General features: G+C 41.9%; 1 long non-coding RNA gene across 1 annotated transcript in view; it reads right to left on the bottom strand.

Annotated features, from left to right (window-relative positions):
• Positions 1-10,133: 10,133 nt before the first annotated feature.
• The window catches only part of LOC114617845, a 33,852-nt gene continuing 17,144 nt past the window's right edge, over positions 10,134-26,841 (bottom strand). The window contains exons 2-3 of the long non-coding RNA XR_003710888.1: positions 17,659-17,751; positions 10,134-10,158 (exon numbers count right to left, since the gene is read on the bottom strand). This is a non-coding gene — a long non-coding RNA (uncharacterized LOC114617845). The remainder of the gene's footprint in view (positions 10,159-17,658; positions 17,752-26,841) is intronic.

Consider the following 26,841-nt stretch of genomic DNA (forward strand, 5'->3'; position numbering starts at 1 on the left):
AATCCTTAGTTTCCTCTCCGAAGTGAATTTGGATTCTAGGAGTTGAAAAAAGGCCGAGACAAAGCTGCGTTCTAGAAGGCCATGCAATTGCGCCCCCTTCCCTCCTCCCGCGGCGTTTGCGAGGGTAGTGGGAGGATTGGAATGTCCCTGGGTCCCTCCAGGGAGCCTGGAACTGGGATGGAACCAGGGCAGGTGGCTAGGATAGAGAGGGTGTGCCAGTGACCCGGAAAAAGCCACACACCCTCCCACCCGACTGGACCTGGGCCAGAGGTGGAGACCCCAGCCTTTGGAGAAAGGAGGTCGGGCTTGGTCAGACAGCTGCCGGGAAGAGGGAGGAGGCCTTGCCCTTCCCACTGCCAGCTGCTCAACTCTATTCCTTCTCTCCAAGAAAGGGTGGCCGCTTTGTAAGTCACATTCCTGGAAGCCCCTACTCGACCCACAGATTCTAATAGACGTTTATTAGATAGGCTAAATGAGGCAATGCATGCAAAGCACTTTGCTTAGCCAGGACTGGATGCAAGTTTGTCAGCAGAATTATATCAAATGCAGACACTGTGCCTCACCATGTTAAAGAGCAAAATAAAAGTCAAAATTAAATCGACAATTGAAGGAAGACAGTGCTACAGGAAAATGAAGACGACTATGATCTAACAGCAAGTTGAAGGGAAAAAGGCAAAGCCACTCCGTAATTTTTACTTTAAGAGAGAGAAGTGTGGAGAGCTCTATGGATCAGCTGGAAAAGGTCCCTTCCAGCAATCCTGACAACCTGAGTTCGATTCCCACACACTTCATGGTGGAAGGAAAGAACCAACTCTAGCCTCCACATGAGCCCATCCCAACACATTTTTTTTTTTAAATTTTGAGACCATCTTTGAATAGCTGTATCCTATCCCAGTACCCATTCAGGGTAGTCTTATACCAAGACGTCTTGAACTTTTCCACTCATGACCTCTTTTTGCCTCAAAAATATTTATCTGACCCCAAGCTATATTTGTATAAAATAGGTAAAAATCAAACATTTACTGATAACCATAAATTAATTTTGAAACAATTCCTGGGTATGTATAAAAAATTGCCATTCATTAAAGACAATAAGCTGTGCTTTGGGCTGGGACTATAGTTCAGTGGCAGAGCACTTACCCAGGATCATTCCTTAGTAATAATAAATAATAAACGGATGTGATTGTTTCTATATACAGAATTAAATCTTGACTGCTTAATACTGCAGAACATAGGGTGTCTTCAACATTTTTCACTTGTTTATTTTATAATTGCTAGTCCTGAGACTGGTGTATAACATGGCAGAAGTATGTTTAGGGCCATTTCAGAAACTGTTGAAAGTTCTGTCCTAGTTCCAAGCCAAAATTTCATTTAATGATTTTTTTTTTTAACGAAAGTCAACAACTGCCGGGCAGTGGTGGCACATGCCTTTAATCCCAGTACTTGGGAGGCAGAGGCAGGCAGATTTCTGAGTTTGAGGCTAGCCTGGTCTACAGAGTGAGTTCCAGGACAGCCAGGGCTACACAGAGAAACCCTGTCTCGAAAAACCAAAAAAAAAAAGAAAGAAAGAAAGAAAGAAAGAAAGAAAGAAAGAAAGAAAGAAAGAAGGAAGGAAGGAAAGTCAACAACTCAGTCATTTTCAACATCAAACATTCTAACCAAAATATATGCTAATATGATACATACTGAGGTAGAAAAATATTGCCCATTTTCCATAATTAAATCATTTTCTATAAAAGCAAAACACCATGTGCAGATAGAAAGCAGGGGAAGCGGCTGCAGCCTTTTCCCTTGGAAATAGGATCTTTGCAAGAGAGAGGGAATTAACTGGAGCTGGAGGAAGTGCCTGGGATGGAAAGGTTACTAATTCAGAAGCTGCAAGTCTGATGTGAGGATGCCCAAGGCCAGTCCCATTCCAGGAAGGTTCTTATCTCAGAAAGGTGTAAATAGGGCTTGAGATCCGATAACCAAGGATGCACTCTTTATTCCTTGCCAAGCTTCAAGACACAGACATCAGTGAACACAGGTATAAGTCAATGGTTGCTAACTCAAAAGCTTCCCATGCCTAAACAGGCATAATCGTCCATGGGAGGGCAGGCACACTGGCATGCATTTGTAGTCTAAGGCCGAGGCAGAAGAATCTGTCACTGGAACCTTGTAGTTCCAGGCCAGATTGGGTAGCATAAGGAGACCTTGTCTTAATAAATAAACAAACCTGATAGTCTATGATTTATTGAAATATGCTGCTATCTCAATCCTTCCAACAATAATAACTTAAGTGACAGCTATCCTAACTATAAGGTCCAGGTACTGGTGTACCAGATGTGCTGGCTAGTTTTATGTCAACTGCACACAATCTAGATATATTTTAGAAGAAGGAACCTCAACTGAAAGAAAAAAAAAAATCCTCCACAAGATTATCCCATGGGCAAACCTGTGTTGAATTTTCTTTTTTTTTTATGCTTGATCTGGGAGAGCCAATCTCACTGCAGGCAGTACTAACGCTAGACTGGCTGGTGGTCCTGGGTGCTATAAGACACCAATGTTCTTCAGTTCCTGCCTTGAGTTCCTGCCTTATCTTGCCAAGATGATGGGAAGCTGTAAGATGAAATAAACTCTTTCCTCCCCAAGTTGACTTGAGTCATAGTGTTTTATCACAGCAACAGAAACCTTAACTAAGACAGTTTAAGTATGATTCCTTTGCTTGGGCATAGTGGTGCACATCTTTAATCTCTACATTTAGGGGCAGAAGCCGGTTGATCTTTGTAAATTCAAGGCCAGCCTGGTCTACATGGTGAGTTCCAGGATAGCCAATGATACATAATGAGATTATCTCAAAAGAAAAAAAAGTGTAATTCCTTCAGTCATCCAATTCACTTTCAGACACTCAAGCACTCTCGTCCTCTGCTTCTTCCTTTGTAATTTTAGGAAAATAGTACTACCCACTTCGCGAAATCCCACATTTAGGACCAGGAATGGAGCAAGAACAAGCCAGCTCAAGCCATGCATGGATGGGAGAAGGGTCCATGTGGTCTTAAGCTAGCTGAGGAGCTCTGGAGGGTTGGCGGCCACTGGGGGAGGAAGAGACAGTTTTCTTCATGGATGAGTGACCTAAGAGGTTTTACTGAATGGCCCTACACCCATGTATGCACAGGCAGCATCAGGTAGAATCAGTCAGTTTAAAAGAAATTGAATGGAAAGGGGAGAAATGGAGAAGAGAGGATGGGGTGGATTTGATGAAAACATTATATATAACTGTAAAATTCTCAAATAACAACAACAAAAATGAGCCATGCAGCTGGGCGGTGGTGGTAATCCCAGCACTTGGGAGGCAGAGGCAGGTGGATTTCTGAGTTCGAGGCCAGCCTGGTCTACAGAGTGAGTTCCAGGACAGCCAGAGACACACAGAGAAACCCTGTCTCGAAAAACAAAACAAAAAAAAAAAAAGAGCCATGCTTGAAGGCATCTAGAATACCTCAGTTTGTAGAATACTTCTCTCTGCCTCAGTACCCTACTAGCAGGTAAAACCTAGCTTAGTGGGACAGAACTGTAGTCCCGAAACTGGAGAGATGAAGGCAGGAAAATCAGAATATGAAAGTCATCTTCAGCTATGGCATGACTTGCCTGGGCTACACGAAACTCTGTCTAAAAATAAAAGAGATCCTGGAGGAACAGTGACTCACCCCCTAGTCCTAGCCCCTCAGAGACTGAGGCAGTGGATTGCCCAAACTTCTAGACTAGCCTGGGCCACTACAGAACAAGTCTCAAAACAACAATAGGAACAAATGTAAAGCAAATTTTGTTTCTTGACCTATTCATTAGAATACAAAGTTTTGGGTTTTCTGTCTGTCTGTTTGTTTGTTTGTTTGTTTTGGGTTTGTTTTGTTTTTTTGTTTTTTGTTTTTTAGTTGTTTGTGTGTTTGTTTGTTTGTTTTGGTATTTCGAGACAGAGTTTCTCTGTGTAGCCCGGGCTGTCCTGGAACTCACTCTGTAGACCAGGCTGGCCCCGAACTCAGAAATCTGCCTGCCTCTGCCTCCCAAGTGCTGGGATTAAAGGCATGCGCCACCACTGCCCGGCAGAATACAAGTTCTAAAGTACTTAGCTCCACCTTCTACTACAAAGGGCAAATAATCTAACCTCTCTAACTCACACTCCAGTAACTTACTAAAGTTGTGATCATCTGTGGAAGCCAAGAAACCACTCTTCTTTAAAAAACAAAAACAATAAACAACAAGAAAAACAAACCATACTCTTCTCTAATATAGTACATCCCAACCAAGGGTTTCTCCTCCCAATTCTCTTCTTCCCTAGATCCACTCCTCCTCCATTTCCCTTCAGGAAAGGGTAGGCCTCTCAGGATATCAAACAAACGCGGCATATCACGTCGCAATAAGAATAGTCACGGGAGGGGCTGGAGAGATGGCTCAGTGGTTAAGAGCACTGACTGCTCTTCCAGAGGTCCTGAGTTCAAATCCCAGCAACCACATGGTGGCTCACAACCATCCATAATGAGATTCGATGCCCTCTTCTGGTGTGTCTGAAGATAGCTACAGTGTACTCATAAATAAAATAAATAAATCTTTAAAAAAAAAAAGATTTAAAAAAAAAAAAAGAATAGTCACGGGATGCGGAGCCACACCTTTAATCCCAGTATTTGAGAGGCAGAGGCAATGGCAGGTGGATCTCCGAGTTCGAGGTCAGCCAGGTCTACATTGTGAGTCCCAGGACAGCCGGAACCACACAAAAAAAAACCCTGTCTGGAAAAACAAACAAACAAAACCAAAAACAAATAAAGACTAGGCACATCCTCAACTATTCAGGCTGGACAAGGCAACATAGTAAGAGGGAAATGTCCTAAAAGCAGACGAAAGAGTCAGAGAAACCCAGCTCCTGGTATTAGGAGTCCCAAAAAGACACCAAACCAGACAACCATAACATATATACAGAGGACCTAGGTCAGACCCGTACACCCTGATTGTTGCTTCAGTCCCTGTGAGCCCCTATGAGCTCTGCTTAGTTGGTTCTGTGGACTCTTTTCCTGTAGTATCTTCAACCCCTTCCAGCTCCTACCACCCTCCCTCCCTCCTCGTCTTCTGCAGGATTCCCAGAGCTCCGCCTAATGTTTGGCTATAGTTCTCTGTATCTGCTTCTATTAAGTCACTGCATGAAGCCTCTCTCATGACAACTTGGCTAGGCAGATTTATGAATATAACAAAGTACAATTAGGAATCCTTTCATGTTTGGTTCTGTCTTAGGTCTCTGGACTATCCCGCCTCTGGTTTCTGGCCCACCAGACAGTGTCAGGCATGGGCCAGAAACCAGAGGCCCATGGCATGGGTCTCAAGTTGGACCAGCCATTGGTTGGCCAGTCCCACAAGTTCTGAGCCACCTTTGACCCAGCACATCTTGCAGGCAGGAAAAATTGTAGGTTGAAGGTTCTACGACTGGGTAGGTGTCCCAATCCCTCCACTGGAAGTCTTGCCTGGTTACATAAGATGTCCAGTTCAGGCTCCATATCTCCCATGACTAGAAGTCTTCACTAGGGTCACCCTTATAGTTTCCTGGAGGTTTCCATTGCACTAGGTTTCTGCCTTGCCTCTCAGTTCCAGGTCTCTCCTATTCATTCATTCATACATATTCTCTCTCTCTCTCTCTCTCTCTCTCTCTCTCTCTCTCTCTCTCTCTGTCTCTCTCTCTCTCTCTCTCCCCACCCCCCTTGCTGGGGACAGCATACCAATACAAGGAGCTGCCTGGCTTCTGAGACAGCTCTAACCTGGCCTGCTGCTGGCAGTCCCTGACCTGATCCTTCCTGTTCCTATCCTCACCTGCTCCCAGGCCACCCACACAATCTATTGTGTTTCCTTTCCAGGGAGAACCTTGCCTTTTATTCAAATCCTTTATGTAATCCAATCCACTTAAATATGACCGGGGCTAGAGATTTAATTTAGCCAGGAGACTATAGTAAACTACACAAGAGCCTTCCAACCTAAACCTAAGCAGATTTGAGCCTCAAGGGAAAAACCACTTGGCAATAGAGCCCATCAGTGGAAGTTCCTAATACCAGCTAACTAAAGGCTAAAGAAAGAAGACTGCAAAATCAAGGTGTTCCTAGAATACAGGGCAACCTCAAGTTGAGCCTAAAATACTTGCCAGGATCTTACCTAAAATAGTGGAGGGTCAGAGAAATAGTTCAGCTAAGAGCACGTGCTGTTCTTACAGAGAATCTGGATTCAGTTCTCAGCGCTTACAAGGCAGTTCACAACCGTCTATAACTAAATTCAGGAATCTGATACCCTCTTCTGGCCTTTGTGGCATGGGGCATGCCTAGAGTATACATCCATACATGGAGGCAATCACTCACATAAAAAATAAAGATCATTTGAAAAGTGGGGAGGAAGGGGGGAGGGAGGGAACCAGGTGGAAGAAGAGAAAAGACTAGTTTTTAAGCTGAGGCTAGACTCCAGCCAGCTCTCTATCTGAGTGCAAGCACATTAGAAAGCACCAGAAAAGCCAACAGAACCAGAGTTAGACCAGAGTGCAGACTATATGTAATAAAATGAATTTTTTTCTGTCACAAATATAGAGTTTATATGTAGAATTTGTATTCTAAAGATTAAGAAAATGAAAATTGTTTGGTTTTAGTGCTGGGTATTGAGCATAGGAGCCAACTCTAAATCCAGCCAAAATGGCAAGAAAAATTAACACAAACCTTGAAAAATGGCTGTTGTTTAAATCTCATAAAGACCTATGCAAGAGCCAACACTTAATAAATTCTCCCTTTATAGATAAGACAGCCAATCCAATGGATTTTAAAGTATTTTGTCTAAATATACACAATGAAAACATGAAATTAAACAAACAAAATTTAAAATGTATGGGTCAGCCATGAACAGTGTACTCTTTCCCCCAGCGCATCATGAAGTCACTGTGTGTCTGTGTGAGCTGGGCACTGCTGCTTAGGAATGCCATAGGAAGTCACTGTGTGTCTGTGTGAGCTGGGCACTGCTGCTTAGGAATGCCATAGGAAGTCACTGTGGTGCCTTCTGCCTGACTTCTGGAGAAACACCACCACGGTTTCTGTAAGATAATCAGCTGAGAGTACACTCCTGCTGATATGTAAATCTTGCTCTCTACTTTCCACCAGAAATCTATCACCAAACCCTCACCCAACACCCTTCCCAATAAAGCTTTTCTTGGGTCATCCTGTCCTCAGCATCACTCTATCTGTTCACATCCAATCAGAAGTAAATGCTATTCTATTGATTCTTTCTTCTGGCTTATTCAAATCTGCCCTTCCTCTTACACTTCCACAACAGAACCTTATCTCAAAATGTTCCCAGTAGCCTCCTAACTGGTTTCTCTGGCCTCTTATTTTCATGATGTCATTCCTTGGCTCTGAAGCTTTTTAACAACTGCCTGAAGGGAGGAATAAAGGTCAAAGCTATTAATCTAGCATCCGAGGTCTCTCAACAACTTGCCATCTTCCTAGAATTTTTAATTTGCTTTTCACATAGTCCAAGAAAGAATAGCCTTTATTATTATAGCTATTCTAACAAGGCTCTGATCCACGAATATTTCCTTTACTACTCCTTTGTGCGTATGGGCTGGGGGCTGGGAGATGGAAGCATTTTGCTTGCATGTGTGTCTGTGCACCATTTGCATTCCTGATACCCAAGGAGGTCATGAGTCAGATTCCTTGGAACCGGAGTTAGAGATATGAATTGCCAGGTGGGTGCTAGGAATCAAACCAGGGTCCCCTGGGAAGAGCAGACACTCTCTTAACTGCTCAGCTGCTTCTCTAGCCCCTACTCCAATGTTTAAATCCAACTCACTTGAAATTGGCTTTTAAACTCTATCTATTGTCATGTTTTCATTGGACTCTTCATTGTCTTCTCATTTTCATTCCTACAACATAAACTTAGAGAGATCACTACTATATATTACATTTCAGCCTTAACCTCGTTATTTCCTGACTCCACGACTAGACTGCAGATAGCTAGGGAGCTAGAACTATCATACATTTTTGTGGCATTCCCATGAGCAGGCATCAGTTCCCTGTTGAGTGCAAAATTACTCTAACATGATCTTTCCCGTTCTGCTTTCAAGACCCATCTGTGTACGCTAAAAGTGTAAAGGCATCTGTCCAGCAATCACTACAATTTGATTATGATGCACCTACAAAAAAAGACTTCATTTTCTCTCTGTTTTCCCATGCTCAATTAAGTATCTCTGGACAGTGTTGTTTAGTGTGTGGCTGCTAGAACTTCTTGTCCCAACTATTCATCTGCCTTTTTTTTTTTTTTTTTTTTTTTTTTGTCTCAGGAAAGTCTTACCCGCTGGGTGACTGACTAGATTTGAGTGGCTGATTCCAACTTAGGTGAACTGTTAGAAAACTGAGAGGTAGCTGTATTGTTAAAAGACCATGGCCCAGAAGCCCCTGGGCCAGAACCTGTCTGTACCTGCTGAATTAGTAAGGAGAACATTCTCAAGAGCCAGGATTGGGTCATCACTAGCAACTAAAATAAGGCAACACAGAAAACGACTTAAGTACGTTTTAAAATAAATCCATAAAACTGTAAAATGAGATTGATTTTTGGCCGGGCGGTGGTGGCTCACGCCTTTAATCCCAGCACTTGGGAAGCAGAGGCAGAGGCAGGTGGATTTCTGAGTTCGAGAGTTTGAGGCTAGCCTGGTCTACCGAGTGAGTTCCAGGACAGCCAGGGCTACACAGAGAAACCCTGTCTCGAAAAACAAAAACAAAAAGAGATTGATTTTTATTTAAACATTAAGATAAAAGTTGATTGGTTCCTTGATGTTTGAACACGTGACATGTACAGTGTATATCAAAGCTTAAACCAAAGCAAACTGGGGCCGCCATCTATTTTCACATTTACTCTTGAGATGCAAGACACTCTGCTGTTTTTAGCAAATATATCAATGGCTTGATGCTGAGGGCAGTAATCTTGCTGCTGAAGATGAACGGGATGGTCTTCCATCTGGTGTTATCAATTGCTTCAGCAGTGCTTGGACCACAGGAAAAGAATGACAACAGTTACCTTTTTGTTGTTTCCTGCTTTTGGAGACAAGGTCTCACTTCACGGCCCAGGTAGGCCTGGAACTTGGGATAATACTTCTGCCTCAGCTTCTCAAGGGTTGGAATTACAAGTAAAAGCCACTGTGCCTGCTTCCTGCAATTACCTTTACCTGGCTTTGTGTTTTATGTCAATTGTTTATTCTTTATTATTTTCTTTTTTTTTTTTGAGAAGATCAGGTGACAAGAAGAGAATGACCTAGCATATCTAACAATTGAACATAACCCATTATGGTTCAGTTAGCTATCTGAAGTAGTGTTTAATGAAGATGATATTGCATTCTTTAAGAGGTATTTTTAATATTTTTCATTAAAAAAGAATAATTCAGATAAGAAACAACTATAGATGACATAATCACAACTTTTTCCAAAACATTAAATGAGTGAAAAGATGATAAAATAATAACCCCAAATCAGGTACTTAATATAAAAATTAAAAATGAATGCTTCTGTATATATAGTTAGCTCTGTGTGGACATGCTGCATAACAAACTGAATCATTTACTCTCAGAGGCCCAAATGGTATGGTTATTATTAGTAACTAGTGAAGCCGATTGGAGAATGACTGTGCAGCGACTGGAGGGGAATTTCAAGGTGTGGGGATTATCTATCCAGTCAATAAACGCTTTGGAGATGGGGGAGAGGGCCTTAAGGCCAGACTGACTTCAAGCTAAGTTGAAGCCTGGGCTTCCTTAATAACCTGCAGATACATTGCTTTATGTCTGCCTATTATGTGGGAGGCCAGAAGCAATCTTTCAAGCTGAGCTTGGAAGGGTTACCACCTGATAAGACATTCATGAGGTGGTGATGTCATTCAGTTCCTCCCTCCCCTAAGTCTGGTTCCACCAGCTGATCAAGCCACCTCTCTTCCTTGGCCTTATTTTTCCTGTTGACAGCTGCCAAGCTTATACAAGCACCAGTGTTAGCTCCATCACACCATTGTCCAGACTCAAGTTAGGACACTGTTGATGCCTGATCAAGAGAGGTCTTTTGGACCAGGGATAAAGTTTACTGATGCAGTACTTACTTACCTAGGGTATGTGGGGCTCTAGGCTCAGTCCCAGTTCTGATAAGGAAAAAAAAAAAAAAAGGCTCAATTCATGGTTTAAAGCAAGTGGTTCTCTGATGTCATGGCATGTCATAAACATACACACACACACACACACACACCTATAAACATGTACATGATAAATTAAAAATATAAAACAATTTAAATACATATCTTTGAATAATATTAGATATGAAGGCTGATTTATTCATTATATAGTATTTACCTATAGCAAGTCCAAATTTTTCCAAGCAACTGAAGACGTCTTCAGATACTGGTAACTGAAAATTTAAAATTTCAGCTATTGCAATAATAATAGGTAATAGCCTATGCTACTGTACAGAGTACACATACACATGCCTTTGGTGGTGACCCATGAGAATCCGTAGGCAAGCCAATTCAGAGTCCTCTTATAGGAATGGCAAAACCAAGAACCACAAAAGAGCAATTAATAACAAGAGAACAAGGGTTTAGATTCTTCACCCATCCCCACACCCCCTCCCCACATCTACCCAGGATCTACCCAGGACTTACTTTCTTTCTTTGTTTTTTTTTTTGTTTTTTTTTTTTGTTTTTTTTGTTTTTGTTTTTCGAGACAGGGTTTCTCTTTATATCCCAGGCTGTCCTGGAATTCACTCTATAGACCAGGCTGGCCTCGAACTCAGAAATCCACCTGCCTCTGCCTCCCAAGTGCTGGGATTAAAGGCGTGTGCCACCACTGCCCGGCCACCCAGGACTTTCAAATTCTGTTTTTGTTGTAACTTTTTAAAAGTATCAGTCTTACTTACTTCCTCTTGTATGGGTTGGACAGGTTATTCCCTGCCCCAAGTTCTTTTGTTTTGTTTTGTTTTGTTTTGTTTTTGAGATGGGGCATCACTGCATGGCCTAGGCTAGCTCCTACACACAAGTGATCTTCCTGTCTCAGCCACCTAAGCAGATGGAACCATGGCCTCTTGTCACCATGCCCAGCTAGAATTCTGTAATTACCATCCATGATGGTATCAGTCAAGGCTCTTCCGTGAAACAGACTACAAAGTCAGGGAGGAATTCATCAAGATGTTAAATCAGTGTGACTAATTAACATTGAATCTGCCAAAAATAAAACTAGTTAATGATTTTCAAAGGAAAGACATCTAGGTTTTCAATCATCTACTTGCCTTGCAAGTCTTCAAAACATACAACCCTCCCCACTGCCACCTCATTGAAAATAGACTTTTTTCATACAATATAAAATTTTCTTTTTCTAATTAAATATATCTTATACCTTTCAGCAAAGAACAAAGTTTTGTATCTAGTTTTTTTTTTTTCAGTTTAAAACTTATTATTATTGCCAGGCATGGTGTGGTACACCTCTTCAATCCTAGCATTTGAGAGGTAAAGGCAAGAAGATTTCTGTAAGTTGGAAGGTAGCCTGGTCTACATAGTGAGTTCCAGGACAGCCATTGCTGCATAGTGAGACCCTGTCTCAAACAAACAACAGCAGCAGCAGCAACAACTACAATAATAATAGTTAATATTATTATTTCCTGTGTGGGAGGGGTGGTGGCTGAGTGCCATAGCACACATATGGAAATCAGAGGACACCTTTAAGTTGTCTGTTTTCTTCCTACTGCTGTGGAATTCAGCGGTCAGATTCAGGGTGTCAGTCCTTCATGCTAAGTGCTTTTACAAGCTGAGACAAGTTGCTGGGCCCTAATGTTTTCATAAGATTCTTATACAAAATCTTTCCCATCAGTTCTGCTGCTCCCACCCGCATGCAGAGTGATGGGATTACAGGAGTATGTCACCACACTTGGATGGAATTCAGGGTAAACTGAGCAAGCAGTCTAGCTACAACACCACGGTGGGCCCCTCTTTTAGAATAGAGAAGTCTTCCATGAAAGCCATTAAACAGTTCTACTTTTGTGGATTCAATGCTAACTAGCCAGATGCCAAATTATCATTATCTCTGATGCTGCACCCCTGATATCCCAATCCATATCAGGAAAGGGCCTTGACTGACACTGTCATAGACAGTAATTGCAGAATTTTTAGGTAGGCATAATGGCAGAGCCTGTAGTCTCTGCAGCTTAGGTGTCTAAGACAGGGAGATCACTTGTAAGCAGGAGCCAGCCTAGGCCACACACTGATGCCCCATCTCATAAACAAAACAAAATAATTTCGGGAGAGGTAACAACCAAAGAAAAAAGTGATTTTTAATAAGATGGAAGTAAATGTAGCTCTGGAACAGTCTATGTTGATTCTCCTGCAAAACTTTCCTCAGACACTCCATTCCCTGAAATATGTCACCTGGGTTCCAAGACTTTTTGTGTTTATGTTTAAAGACATGAGGAAGATAGAGACTGCCAGAAGTCTCCATCTGTTTGCCTAAAAGGACAAGCACAATCTGGCGAGAGATTCATCCTTGCTTGTGAATCTCCCTCTGAATTTTTGCCAAATTAGTAACTGTAACTGTCTCCAAAGCAAGCTACTGGCATAGAAGAGACCTGCAACCCTTTTATCAAAAGGCAGCAAGGGCCTTTGTGCAGAGTACAAACTTTTAGCTTCAGGCAGTCATTCCCCCCTTTCACCAGAGGCTTTGTTTTCATTGGCGAGACATTAAGAACGTCTCTCGTTGGTATCTTCCTTAAAAGGAAACCTCTACCAAGAAAGACCTCAATAGGATTGATTCCTGTACCAGTCCCATCAAGCTGCAGTTTGGGCATCAGTTGAGTAAAACAAGAACATTCTGTCCTTCTGTTATCGCACAACCAATTGAACTCAAAAAAACATCACTTCTAGCCGGGCGGTGGTGGCGCATGCCTTTAATCCCAGCACTTGGGAGGCAGAGACAGGCGGATTTCTGAGTTCGAGGCCAGCCTGGTCTACAGAGTGAGTTCCAGGACAGCCAGGACTATGCAGAGAAACCCTGTCTCGAAAAACCAAAGAAAAAAAAAAAAAAAAAAAAAATCACTTCTATCAGAAATTTCCATTCTTCTGAAAATGTCATTGGGGATGTGTTGCTTAATATTGTCAACCTGACAGGACTTAGAATCATGGACAGGACAAATCTCTGGGCATATCTATGAGAGAGTTTCTAGATTAAATGAGATGGGAAGCCAGGCGGTGGTGGCGCACACCTTTAATCCCAGCACTTGGGAGGCAGAGGCAGGTGGATTTCTGAGTTTGAGAGTTCGAGGCTAGCCTGGTCTACAGAGTGAGTTCCAGGACAGCCAGGGCTACACAGAGAAACTCTGTCTCAAAAACCCAAACCAAGCCAAACCAAAACAAAACAAAACAAAACAAACAAACAAACAAAAAAACAGAGATGGGAAAACCAAGCCTGAAGTTGACCTCATTATTCCATGACTGAAGTTTCAGATTAAATAAAAGGGGAAAATGAACAGGACACCAGATATCATCTCTCTGCTTCCAGAAGGCAGATGCAATGCAGCCATCTTGTGCTCCAGCATGCCTTCCCAACTATGGTGCACTGTACTCTTGAACTGTGAACAAGAATAAAACCTTCCTTGGGAGAGGGGAGTATTTTTTTTTCACAGCAACCTAATACAGGAGACAAAGTTCCTGCTAAATGGGAGAAAGAAAGGAAGGAAACATAAAGGTAATCCGAATACCCTGAAGGCTTGCTTATCCTTCTAAAAATAGACAAACACAGACTGTGCTTCTCTGCTATGATTCTTGTAGAATCTAAACTATCCTGAAACTCCTTGGGAAAGTTTAATTACACTAAATTGACCAGAAACAATAGTTGTATTCATAAGATCTGCCCAATCTTCAGCGTGCAACTATTCTTCAAATGAAAAAAAAAGGGAGAAAGAAAGAGAGAGAGAGAGGGAGGAAGGAAGGAAGGAAGGAAGGAAGGAAGGAAGGAAGTTTGTGGGAAAGAATAAGCAGTTTGTGATTGGGTCAGTTTAGACCCACCAGGAACCAGATGCTAGTTAAATGAGCAAGATACACAGGAGGGAAGAATGGCTACAAAGGATGAAGAGGAGAAAGAAGCCATATGGAATGTACCTGTGACACAGCTGTAGAGAGAAGGAAAGGAGGATAGACACTGAGATTGTGGACTACAGCACAGCTCTAAGAGGATGATCTCAGGCTGGTGCAAGTTCCAAGGTAATGACTGTCTATTGAGTGCTCCATGATGATCCACAGTGGCTTGGCTCTAGTAACTTGTTGGATGTAACCATTGGAGATGGAGGAGAAGGTCCCGAGGGTTCATAGTGGAGTCGGTTTCTAAGGGAAACACAGTCATTTCACTAGGGCCCTCTCCATGGGACCCATCTGGAACCAAGCAGTCCGTAAGAATTTACTTGCAGGGCTTTACCATCATACATCATACATGCATGCATGCATTTTAGTATGTAGTTCTTCCTGAGGTTCCTGTGCCCATCTCTCTCTCCTGGATTGAAAACTTAAAAGAGAGAAGTTAATGACACAAACCACATTTATTGTTTCTGTGGTTGGTCTTGAAACCACAACTCTTTGTTCTCTTCCTCCTTTCACCATGTTCAGTACCATCAGCTCTGCAGGAAGTGTTAATGACCCAGCCTGATGGTACAACTCAAGTCTCCATTCCTAAGAATCCCAGCATCTTGCCATCGGACCTAAAGGCTATTAAATGAACCCATTCAGTTATAACTGGACAAGGGAGTGCCCAGAGGCACCCAAGTAAGTTAACTGGTTACATGAATTTGCTTTGCCTGGTTTCTGTTTGTACACTAATAAGCCTCGTTCTTTCTTGGGGCCATTGATCCCAACAACTATGATCACAATTTTCCTTGCTTACCTGTACTCAGATACAAGAGTCTCTAACACATTATTATGGTATCCGTAAATTATAGTTTAATAGTACCTTGCTCTTAAAACATGATGGTAGAAAGCAAAAGACTCCTAGTAGGTCACAGAGAATGTAATAGAGCCACTCTTGGTTATACACCTTTGTCTTTAGGTATATAATTATTCCCAGTAGTCACAAAAGTCTCTTATTTAATAAACATAGTACACACTAAAGGCTAGCATCCCATCTCTGCAGTATACTGCTTGCAAGTTGGTACTGTAGTTCATTCTTCACTCTGTCATCTAAGAGTATAGATTCTTTGTCTACATGTATGTCTATGCACCATTTGTGTGCTTTGTACCCATAGAAGCCAGAAGTAATCGAATCTCCTGGAATTGGAGTTAACAGGCTGTTGTGAGCCTCCATGTGGGTCCATGTGCTGGGAATTGAACTAGGGTCCTCTAGAAGAGCAGTTTGGTGCTCTTAACCCCCAAGCCATCTCTCCAGCCCTACTAGCTAATTCTTTTTTATTGTTGTTGTTTGCTTTGCTGTAGTTTGAGACACAGTCTCACTCTGTAATCCAGGCTAGCCTAGAGCTCACATCAATCCTCTTTTCTTAGCCTTCTGGGTGCTGGGATTACAGACAACACACACAGCTGATTTAGTTTCTTTCTCTTACATTTAAAAGCAAAATGCAAGTCTGACAATGAAGCAAAAATCAGTGCCCACATGAAAGAAGCCTATTAGAGATAAATGAATATAAAGACAGAACACATAAATCAGACACATTTAAGCTACTAGATACTACTGAGAGGCCAAACCTACTCCATCTTGGGACTGGCCTCCATTTTAAAAGAAAAAGAGCCTGAGAACTTAACATACAGCTGAACCCAAATTGCACCCATGTTCCAGAAGGAATACATAGTTTGTCTTTGACCTATACCTCAGAGTTACTCCCTAGCTATTCCCTAGCAACAGCCAGTCAAGATTAGTCTGATGATTCCAGAAGTACTTTCAGACCATTTGTGATTGTTCATGGTTTTGCTTCATAGCACTCACCTGTTGGCTTAAAGGACAACATTTGTCACAATAATCATTCAATTAGATGCTTGCCAAGCTGGAACCCCACTCACTTGTTTGCTGTTTGCTGCTTGCTATGAAACTATGTCCTGCTGTGGGCTGGGGGCTTCACCCTCCTGTCCTGCTGTATCAGGGTCAGAGGTGGGTCCAAGCTATAGCTTTAATAAAAAGACCCTAGTAAGATGGCATCAGATTGCCTCCTTGGAGTTCACAGATATTTTGAGTGGTCATAACACCACTTCTGTTGAGTTACTGCATAATTGCAGGACTCATAAATTCCTAGTACTGTGTGAGCTGGTATAATTTATCTTAGGTTGACCCAGTGTCTCATATGCAAAACACAACAAAGGAAAACATAAATGTTTATCATTGTCCATTTGAAACATAGAAATAACCATAAAAGTGCCAATTTGCTATTGTTTGGTCCTATCCTGGGCTTCTTAGCTCTCCTGTAACACACTGATTTCAGTGAAGTCCTGTATCTCAAGAAAGCCTTCTTACCTCCTGGTTGTGGTTTGAGAAGTGTCTCCTATAGGCTCATAAACTTGAACAATTTTTTTCTTTTTTTTTTCTTTTTAGACCAGGCTGGCCTCGAATTCAGAAATCCACCTGCCTCTGCCTCCCAAGTGCTGGGATTAAAGGCGAAACTTGAACTTTTGATCCCCAGTTGGTGATGCTGTTTGGAAGGCTATGGGATGTCACTAGGGATGTGCTTTGAGGGTTTATAGTCTCACCTCACTTCAACTCTCATTTTTTGCTTTCTGTATACAGTTGAAAAATGTGACTGGTCAACTTCCTGCTCCTGCTGCCATCCTGCTGCCATGCCTCCCCATCACTATGAGTTCTTTTTCTAGAACCATAAGCCAAAATAAGTTCTTTCTCCCATAAGTTGTTTTTGGTCATGGGGTTTTATCACAGCAACAGAAATAATTAAAACACCCTATGATGGTTTGAATAAGAATGGTTCTCGTAGGCTCGTGTTTTTGAGTGCTTAGTCATCAGGATATAGCACTATTTGAAAAGATTAGGAGGTGTGGCCTTTTTAGAGGAAGTGTGTCACTGATGGTGAGCTTTGGGGTTCTAAAAGCTCAAGCCGAGTCCAGTGTCTCTGTCTTCCTGCTGCCTGCGGGTCTGGATATAAAACTCTCAGTGATTTCTCCAGCACCATGTCTCCCTGTGTGTTGCCATGCTGCCCACCATGACAATGGACTAAGCCTCTGAAACTGTAAGCAGACCTACATTAAATGCTTTCTTTTATAAGAGTTGCCTTAGTCATGGTGTCTCCAACCAGCAATAGAACACTGATTAAGACACACACTCTGTACTTTCTTCTCTTCCCCCTTCCTCCTTTCCATTCTTTTTCCTTTTTTATTTCAGTTTTTCTTTTTTATTGAAATAGAGTTGCTACAGATTGAAACCAGGGACTTGCATGAGTGAGGCAAGCACCCAGAGACTGATCCTTACATCCAGCCCTGATATACTCCTCAACGTTAAAAACCCAGGAATATATGCTGTAAGCTGCCTTCAGTCTTCTAATTTTATCAACCTGGAACCTCTAGCTTCTAGCATCTAAAAATTAACACCTAAACAATGGGAAGAGGAGGAAGGTAGCAGATGGCTGTATCCCAACGACCATTCTCCCCTTCACTCTGTCTCACCTGTCCACTTCTTCCACTGGTCATGATAGTGGACATTCCCTCCTGTGGATCTCCTCTCCAGTGATGGTCCTTTACATTTACCAAGCTCCATTCCTGGAAAGGGAGGGGGAAAGAGCAAAGCACAGTATACTGTGTTACAGTCTGGGCCTTAGTTTGGGACTATGGTTGGAAAACAAGTAACAGGTTCCCTGTATCAGCCAGTGGTCCTAAAAGCCCATCCAGGTCACCAGAGAGCTGTGGCTGACACTCAAGCTGAGCAGTGTGATCTCCTGGCTGGCTCTACCTTTACAAGTGTCTCTAGACAGCAAACAACCTTAATGATACTATCTAGGCTAATGTCACTGTTACCTTGTCTTGCATCTATTTATTTGTGTGTTTGTATGTAGATGTGTGTGCATGCACGCATGTATATGCCCCAGTGCATGTGTGGAGGTCAGAGGACAACTTGCAGGGGTCAGTTCTCTTCTACAGTATGTGTTCTAGAGATTGAACTTAGATCATCTGGTTTGGTGGCAAGTACCATTATCTTTTCCATTGCTTTCCCAAGATTTCATTTCTTTCCTGTTAGGGTTTGAACCCAGGGCTTTGAGCATGCTAGCCAGTAGCTAAGTACAGCCCCAGTGCTATCATTTTTAGAGTCCTAAAAGTATTTCTGGGTGTTCAAGAAATAGAAAGCCACTGCTTTGAGTTTGTCTTGGGTTTTTATTTTCAGTATTTGTTTTTTTGAGGAAGAATCACACTGTATGATAATGATCATACTCACTATCCTCCTGCCTCAGCTTCTGAAGAAGACCTATCTCTTAGCCTTTTCACTACACTTTGAGAATGAGCAGTTGACCTGAGCACAGATATTATTAAATCCTTGACCCAAGGTTATCATTTTAGAGCTGTGTTACATTTAGAAGAATTTTAAAAATCCAATTGTAATATAGGCTTACACATGAGGCAAGAGAAAAATGATGCTAAGAAGAAAGTCAGGATACATCTGAGGTAATGGGTATGAGCTTCTCCAAAGCCACAGAATGTAAGACCTACCCAAGTTTGGGAATGGCCTCTTCAAGGAAGAGTCATCTCCACTAAACCATTTTGGATGTGGGAAGCACAAGACACCCTAAAAGAAAACAATTCCTTGATCCACACTCAAATGTGTTTATTAGAAGTCATAAGTATCCACTTACATAATGCAAATTAAACAGAAGTCTTCCAAAAATTTTTCAAAAATCAACTCAATTATTTTAACAGAATATTTAGAACCGGCCGGGCAGTGGTGGCGCACACCTTTAATCTCAGCACTTGGGAGGCAGAGGCAGGCGGATTTCTGAGTTCGAGGCCAGCCTGGTCTACAGAGTGAGTTCCAGGATAGCCTAGGCTATACAGAGAAACCCTGTCTCGAAAAACGAAAAAAAAAAAAAGAGAGAGAGAGAGAGAGAGAGAAAAGAAAAGAAAGACAACTAGGGAAAGTTGTTGAACGCTTTGAATATTTTTGTGTGTCAAGTAAAGAATGTTCTGTATAATACTATTTTTTTGTGAGAAAAATTATGTGCCCTTAATTAAAACAATACTTGTTTCAATCCATAGTTTGAAGATTAGCCTACAGTTCCCATGACAATCCAAACTGATTCAAATAAGATAAAAATATTTTTATGTTTTTAGTTTAATATTCAGATAAAGTCCTAGTCAAACTTTTTTCTATGATTTTTTTTTTCACTTCTGAGTAAATATCCATCTGAGGCTCTTACCCTACAGGTTTTTGTTGGTTTTTGTTTTTGTTTTTGTTTTCAGACAGGGCCACACTGTGACACCCAGGATGGTCTACTTGAGACCCTTCTCCCTTAGACTCCCGTGTGCTCGGATCACAGGTTCCCATTCCTGTGTCAGCTGTACACTCTTTGTGAGTATGTATATTCTACTTTTGATACGAGGATTTCTTGTTATCTGAAAGAAAAAAAAACCCTTTCATTCTTTCTTACAGAGTGCAATATGTACAATGTCAACTAAAATGACTATAGTGGCAGCATTTTCAAAGCTATGTTATGATTTGAATCCTAAATGTGCCCCCTACCACGGGCTCACAATTTCAATAGCTAGTCCCTGTCCTGTGTTAATATCTTGAAGCCTATAGTGCCTTTAGTAGGTTGGCCCTGACTGGAGACATTAGGTCACTAGGTTGGGCCTTTGAAAGTTATGCCTACCCCTGATTCTGGCCAACTTTGTCTTGTGAACTGTCACCTCAGGTTCCTGCTGCCACCAGTAGACTCACCTCTGACACCTTGCCTTCCCGACTAACATGTACTGTAATCATCTGGAACTGAGAGGCAAAATTTTTTTTCCCTTCAATTGTTTCCATAAGGGATTTTGGCTATGCCAAGCAAGAGTAATAGCCTACCAAACCAAATGAAATGATATAGTTTTCACAGGAGTAAAAGCTTTTTGTTTGAGGTTGGGTTTGTTTGTTTATTTGTTGCTTTGTTGTTGAAGTTTTTGTTGTTTTCTGTTTTGTTTTTGTTTGTTTGTCTCGCTATATATCCTGGGGTGCCATCAAATGTAGGCTGGGCTAGCTGTGAACCCTGAATCCTCTTGCCTCAGTTACCCATGTGCTAAGATTAAAGACATGTGTGGTCATGTCCAGTTCTGCCACACACTCATTTATCAGTAGTTATCAAATAACCTGCTCTATACAACACAGAGTGCTAAATTTTGTGGGAATCATCGAGATAACCAGTCTATAATAAATATATTATTATACATTCAAAGTTGCTACCATCACCAAGTACTAAGGTCACCTCCATCACTTCTGTCATCTGCAGCTCTCCCACCATCACAGACAGCATCACCATACATCAAACTATATCACCTTTGCCACTGCCCACTGTTGCCTCAACTACCATCCTCACTTCCTTCTCTATAACTATTATTCCGAACACTGTCACCAGTATAAATAGCAGCAGCCACATACAGCAACAATAAACAATATATTTATTATAAAAATAGCTATATAACATTTCAATATGCTAAGAAGAAATTTTTTAAACATGGAGTTTACTTATTTTAATTAATTTATTTTTGTTTTTATGTGCATTGGTGTTTTCCCTGCCTGCATGCATGTTGTGTGAGGGTGTTGGATCCTCTGGAACTGGCATTGAGACAGTCGTGAGCTGCAGTGTGGATGCTAGAAAGCAGCTAGTGCTCTTATTCATTGAGTCATCTCTCTAGGCCTTGCTAAGAGAAAAATCTTAAGTTGAACAGAATTGTAGAATTGACCCAATTATCTGATTTTTATCTGTCTCTAGATAGATAGATAGATAGATAGATAGATAGATAGATAGATAGACAGTGTCTTAGTTAAGGTTTTACCGCTGTGAACAGATACCATGACCAAGACAAGTCTTATAAAGGACAAAATTTAATTGGGGCTTGCTTATATGTTCAAAGGTTCAGTCCATATCTTTAAGGTGGGAGCAGAGCAGCATCCTTGCAGACACAGTACAGGCAGAGCTGAGAGTTCTACGTCCTCATTTGAGGACTGCTAGTGGAAGATTGACCTCCAGGCAGCTAGGGTGAGAGTCTTAAGCCCATGTCCATAGTGACTCACCTACTCCAACAAGGCCATACTTCCTAATAGTGCCACTCCCTGGGCCAAGCATATATAAACCACCACAGAAAGATAGACAGATACGTAAGAAATGAAGTTTTGAGAGGTGGCTGTGGCTGGACCATGATCAGTGGCCCAGGACAAGGACAGATCATAAGCAGAGCTCCATGTCCTAGTTGGTCACATGCCTATAATCCTAGCACTTGGAAGATTGGGAATTAAGTATTCTTCAGCTACATCAAGAGTTTTAGGCCAGCTTGGACAACCCAAAACCTATGCAACCTCTAACTATAAGGTTAGACCTATGTAAAAATGAAGCCAAACAAACAAACAAACAAACAAACAAAACATCCAAAAGAATTCTATACTTTTGATATATTCACTGCCCCAGAACCTTCCTAACCTTCAACAGAACTCTTCCTATAAGAAGATCCACTAGGCACTGTCAACTGAGGACAAAAGAATACCCACCACACCTATCAGGCAGGTAGAACTCTGAAGAAAAGGGAAAATGGCATGGAATGCCTATAATTCTGGTACTTGGAAAGTAGAGGTAGGAAGATCAGAAGTTTGAGGTTACCTTTGCTTCCAGAGGAAGGTGGAGGCCAGCCTGTGTTACATGAGAATTTGTCCAACAAACCAACAAGCAACATAAAGAAAAGAAGAAAGTGAAAAATGTCTCCCAAGCCCCCTTTGCCAGTTTAGTGTAGTACAGGTTATATAAAGGAAGAGGCCATGCGAGAGACTAGGATCATACACTTCCTGGGAATTCAACAAAGAGTCGTCCTGGAAAGAAAGTGGTATTTCTCCTTTGGACAATGCCTTTCCTCTATCCAACAATAATACACAGGACTCTGCACTTTTAGCCAAATAGTGCAAAGTACCTAGCAAATGTTCAACTCATGAATCATCAGAACAACCAAGAAAGGACAACTTTTGGAATGATGAAAACAAACAGGACTCATGATCATGGGTCTATGGAAACTCATTCTAAAGTCAGAAGAAATGACATGGAGCTAGCTAAAGCACACCTCTGGCAGGAACCCTTGAGCAGAAGACATTTCTGGGTTGAGTGCTGTCTAAGATACTCTGGACAGGGATATTCAAAGGCAGACTTGGGCCAGAGTAGCCCTTGATCACTCCTTCCAGCTGTGGGTTTTTAAAAGATGTTTAATTTTTTTTCAAGTTTTGTTGTTGTTTTATACAGAGTTTTGTTATGTAGCCCGGTAGAGCTCTCTGTAAAACACCTGCTTCTGTCTCGCCTTCTGAGTGCTGGAATTAAAGACATGTGTCACCAGACCCAGTCAATGTTTCCTCCAAAGCTGGTTCAAAGGTTTGCATGTGTACTACAGAAAATTTTATACCCTAGGATACCCCAAAAAATCGTTTCTTTGAAAACAAGTATTGACAAAAAAGTTAATTGACATCCAAAACATTTTATGTTCAATGATTGCAAAAGTTGCAACTTCCAGTTCCTTGTGCTTACAACTTTTAAATGTCATTTTGTTTCATTTTTCTTTTTCTTTCTTTCTCTCCTCCTCCTCCTCCTCCTCCTCCTCCTCCTCCTCCTCCTTGAATATAAGGGCTATTTTTGAGTGTTGAGATGCACTGGTAATGTTGAGTATGAGTTGGAGTTTTCACCTGGGATGGACGAGCAGACCCCATTACTACTGGCGGCTGATGAGACAACATTCTCTGAGCTTTGAGTAGCCAATAAGAAAGCGTCTGTGAGGGAAGGTTCATCACCCAAGTTCTGTTACCAAGAGGGGACACAATGGTCCAAAAGCAACAGCAAGCAAGCAAGGAGCAGCTGATGTGTTTTGCACGAGTTGGTGGTGGGTTTTTTAAAACAAAATCTCAACCATTTAATTTTACCAATGAAGACTGGAGAACCATGTGCTGGAGTGAATGTCTGCTAGCTCAAAGAGGCAAGAAAGCACCCAGCTGACCTTCCTTCTCAGCCAAAGTCCCAGAAGGAATGCTCCTCCCTCAAAGAAACTCCTTCAAACTGACTATCCCTCCCTTCTCTCTCCTGTGTATCTCTCTGTCCTCCTGACTCCTTCTTACTCTATATGATCCTATGCTCACTTCCTGTCAGCTGGTTGCTTGCTCTGTCTCTTGACCTATGGTTGACTTTATTTAACCCTGTTTACAATATTCAAGCAGAAAGTTCTTGGATTAAAGGTGTATGCTAAGGCTGAGCCACACTACAACTAAAAACAGGTTTTTCCAGTAAAAATCAAAATCTCAGGGTTCACAGTGTGAGAAAATATCCTGTAACAAGTGGGTTTTTAAGGAGAAAAGGGGAAGTCTGTACTATGGTGTGTTGATAAGTCCTGATTGGACATGTTAGCCAAATAATGAATTTTGATGTGTTTTGTCTCAGGAATGAGTCAGTGGCCAAATAAGGAAATGGACCTTGGGAGCTAGCTTTAGGAAACTAATCTAATGCTTTAGTAAGAGAGACAGAAGGCGAAGGCAAGGCCTAAAGTTGCCATTTTTGCCATGCTTGGGCTTTCATACTGAACTCCATTTTTTGCCTTATATTCTGAGACAACAGCAAAAACTTAAATTTAAGATTGGAACAATAGCCATGAGGCCTGAATGGCATTAGTACATTTAAAACTCCTAACTAGTACCTCTGGATGTATTATAGAAAATTGTTGCCAGGCAGTGGTGACGCACGCCTTTAGTCCCAGCACTTGGGAGGCAGAGGTAGGCGGATTTCTGAGTTCGAGGCCAGCCTGGTCTACAGATTGAGTTCCAGGACAGCCAGAGCCACACAGAGAAACCCTGTCTTGAAAAACCAAAAAAGAAAAAAAAAAAAAAGGAAACTGCAAAGCTGGGATCAGGGATAGGGGCATGTCTATCCTTAGCACTCTTTAGAATTCTTGACCATGTATAGATGACTATCTAAATGAACAAGAAACTGAAAGAGCAAAGTGCCTGACTTATAATCAGCCATTCAACAAAGGGGCGTTTCCTTTAGAATGTGTCAAACCCCAGTGACAGGTTAGTACCAATACAAGGATGGATTCCAAAATTTAATTCTGCAAATTTTTGCTTCTGTATTCACATGCACACACACATGGGCATGTGGAATATATGTGCGCACTCACAAGTATGTAGCTGAGTGTGAGTGTGGATACCAGAAATCAACAACTGTGAGCATTCTTTTGTATCACTCTCCTACACAGTTTTGGAGACAAAATCTTTACTGAATCTGGAGCTCACCCATTTGGCAAGGCGAGCAGAGAGCTATTTCTTTAAAACATTTTAAAATGATTTATTTATTTTATTTGTATGTGTGAATGCCTGTATGTATATTTGTGTAACATCTGTTTGCATGCTGCCCATGGAGGCCAAAAGAGGGTTTAGATGCCTGGGAAGTGGAGCTATAGACAATTGTGAGTTGCCAGGTGGATGGGACATGAACACAGGTCCTCTGTTATAGCATCAAGTGCTCTTAACTGTTGAGTCATCTTTCTAGCCCGTGGATCCTCCTGTCTCTACATCCCCAGAGCTAGGATTACAGGCACATGCTACTATACCTGGCTTTTGATGTCGTTGTTATGAATCTCAACTCATATCTCATTCTTGAATGATAAACACTCTACCGAATGAGCCATCTCTCCAACCTCCTCCACCACTACTTCCTTCCCTTCATTCTTCCTTTCTCTCTCTCTTTCTTTCTTCCTTCCTTTCTTCTTTCTTCCTCTCTTTCTTCATTTCTTCCTCTCTTTCTTCATTTCTTCCTTTCTTCTTTTCTTCCTTTCTTTCATAGTCTAATCATGTAGTTCTGGCTAGCCTGAAACTCACTGTGTAGACAAAGCTGGCCTTGAACTCAGATATCTACCTGCTTCTGCCTTCTAAGTGAGAAGACCAAGGGCATGTACCACCACTTCTGGCCCAACTTCTTATAGTCTCACCCTTTTCTTTTTGTTTTTTGATTGGTTGGTTGACTGGTTTGGATGTTTATTATTTATATTATATTAATTATATTATATGTACTATATTATATTATATATATTATATTATATTTATTATATTATATTTATTATATCCAGACCACAGTTTTCCTCTTTTCCTTCTAACCCCTCTTTCCCACTTCCCCTCTCCCTCAGATCAACTCCTCTTCCATTTCCCTTCAGAAAAGGGCAGGTCTTTTGGGGCTAGCCATCAAACATGACAAAAAATTAAGACTAGGCACAAACTATCATATTAAGGCTGGACAAGCAACCCAGTAGGAGGAAAAGGGTCTCTCAAGCAGGGAAAAGTATCAGAGACAGTCCCAGCCCCCACTGTTAGGAGTCCCACAAGAACACCACGCTAGACAACCATAACATACATATAAGCAGAGGACCTAGATCAGGTCTATACAGGCTCCCGGATTATTGGTTCAGTCTCTGTGAGTCCCTATGGACCCTGGTTAGTTGAATGTGTGGGCCATGTTATTGTGGTGTTCTTGACCTCTCTGGCTCAATCCTCCCTCTCCCTCTTCTGCAGCCTTCCCAGAGCTCTGCCTAGTGTTTGGCTGTGGGGCTCTTCTTCTGCTCCCATCAGTTGCTGGATGAAACCTCTCTGGTGTCAATTGCGCTAGGCAACTATCTATGAGTATAGTAAATATGCTTAGGAATCATTTCATTGACTTTTCCCCTTAGGTGTGCTTGGTCCTATCCTGTGTCTGGGCCATTGAGCCCCTGGTTTCTGGCCCCCTAGGCAGTGTCAAGTGTGGACTCCCTCTTATGGCAACTGTGGAAAGAGTCTCAGATGTGGAACTCCACAATTTGTCACAAAAATTAGGGTCCAAAATGAAGAATGTGTAGCCCAATGTGGTGGCGTACACCTTTAATTCCAGCACTTAGAAAGCAGGGACAGGTGGATCTCTGCGAGTCCGAGGTCAGCCTGGTTTACAGAGCTAGTTCCAGGAGAGCCAAGGCTATACACAGAAACCCTGTCTCAAAAAACAAAACAGCAGCAGCCACAGAACAACACACACAGTCAAAAGGAGGAAGGTGCAAACACAGGGCTAGGTAGGGCTTCTATTGCTGTGATGAAACACTATGACTAAAAGCAAGTTGGGAAGGAAAACGTTTATTTAGCTTACACTTCCTTATCACAGTCCATCACTGAAGGAAGTCAGGACAGGAACTCAAACAGAGCAGGAACCTGGAGGCAGGAGCCAATGCAGAGGCTGCTTTACTGGCTTGCTCCCCCATGGCTTGCTCAGCCTGCTGTCTTATAAAATCCAGCATTGGGGACATGGCACAGGGTTCCTCATGCTCACAAACCTCCGGAGAAACTTAGGAATGTTAAGCACTCAGGATTATCTTTCTACTAGGAAAACAGGTAATAACCTGTTCTTTCAACCAGAAATCCAGGACTTCGAAGTGATTGATAGCCTGGTTGTCTGTGTTATCTGTTGGACCAGGCCATATAAAGCTCCTACAAGGATGACCAGAGGTGGCTAGTAACCTAAATGACATTTATAGCCAGGAGCTACCTAAGCTCCCACAACCAGAACCAGAGATACTTAACTGTCTGAATGACCCTTACATTATCTGTATAGTCAAAGGATCCCCCAAGCTCTC

This window comes from Grammomys surdaster, unplaced genomic scaffold (assembly GCF_004785775.1).
Source record: "Grammomys surdaster isolate TR1022 unplaced genomic scaffold, NIH_TR_1.0 139, whole genome shotgun sequence".
Lineage (NCBI taxonomy): Eukaryota > Metazoa > Chordata > Mammalia > Rodentia > Muridae > Grammomys > Grammomys surdaster.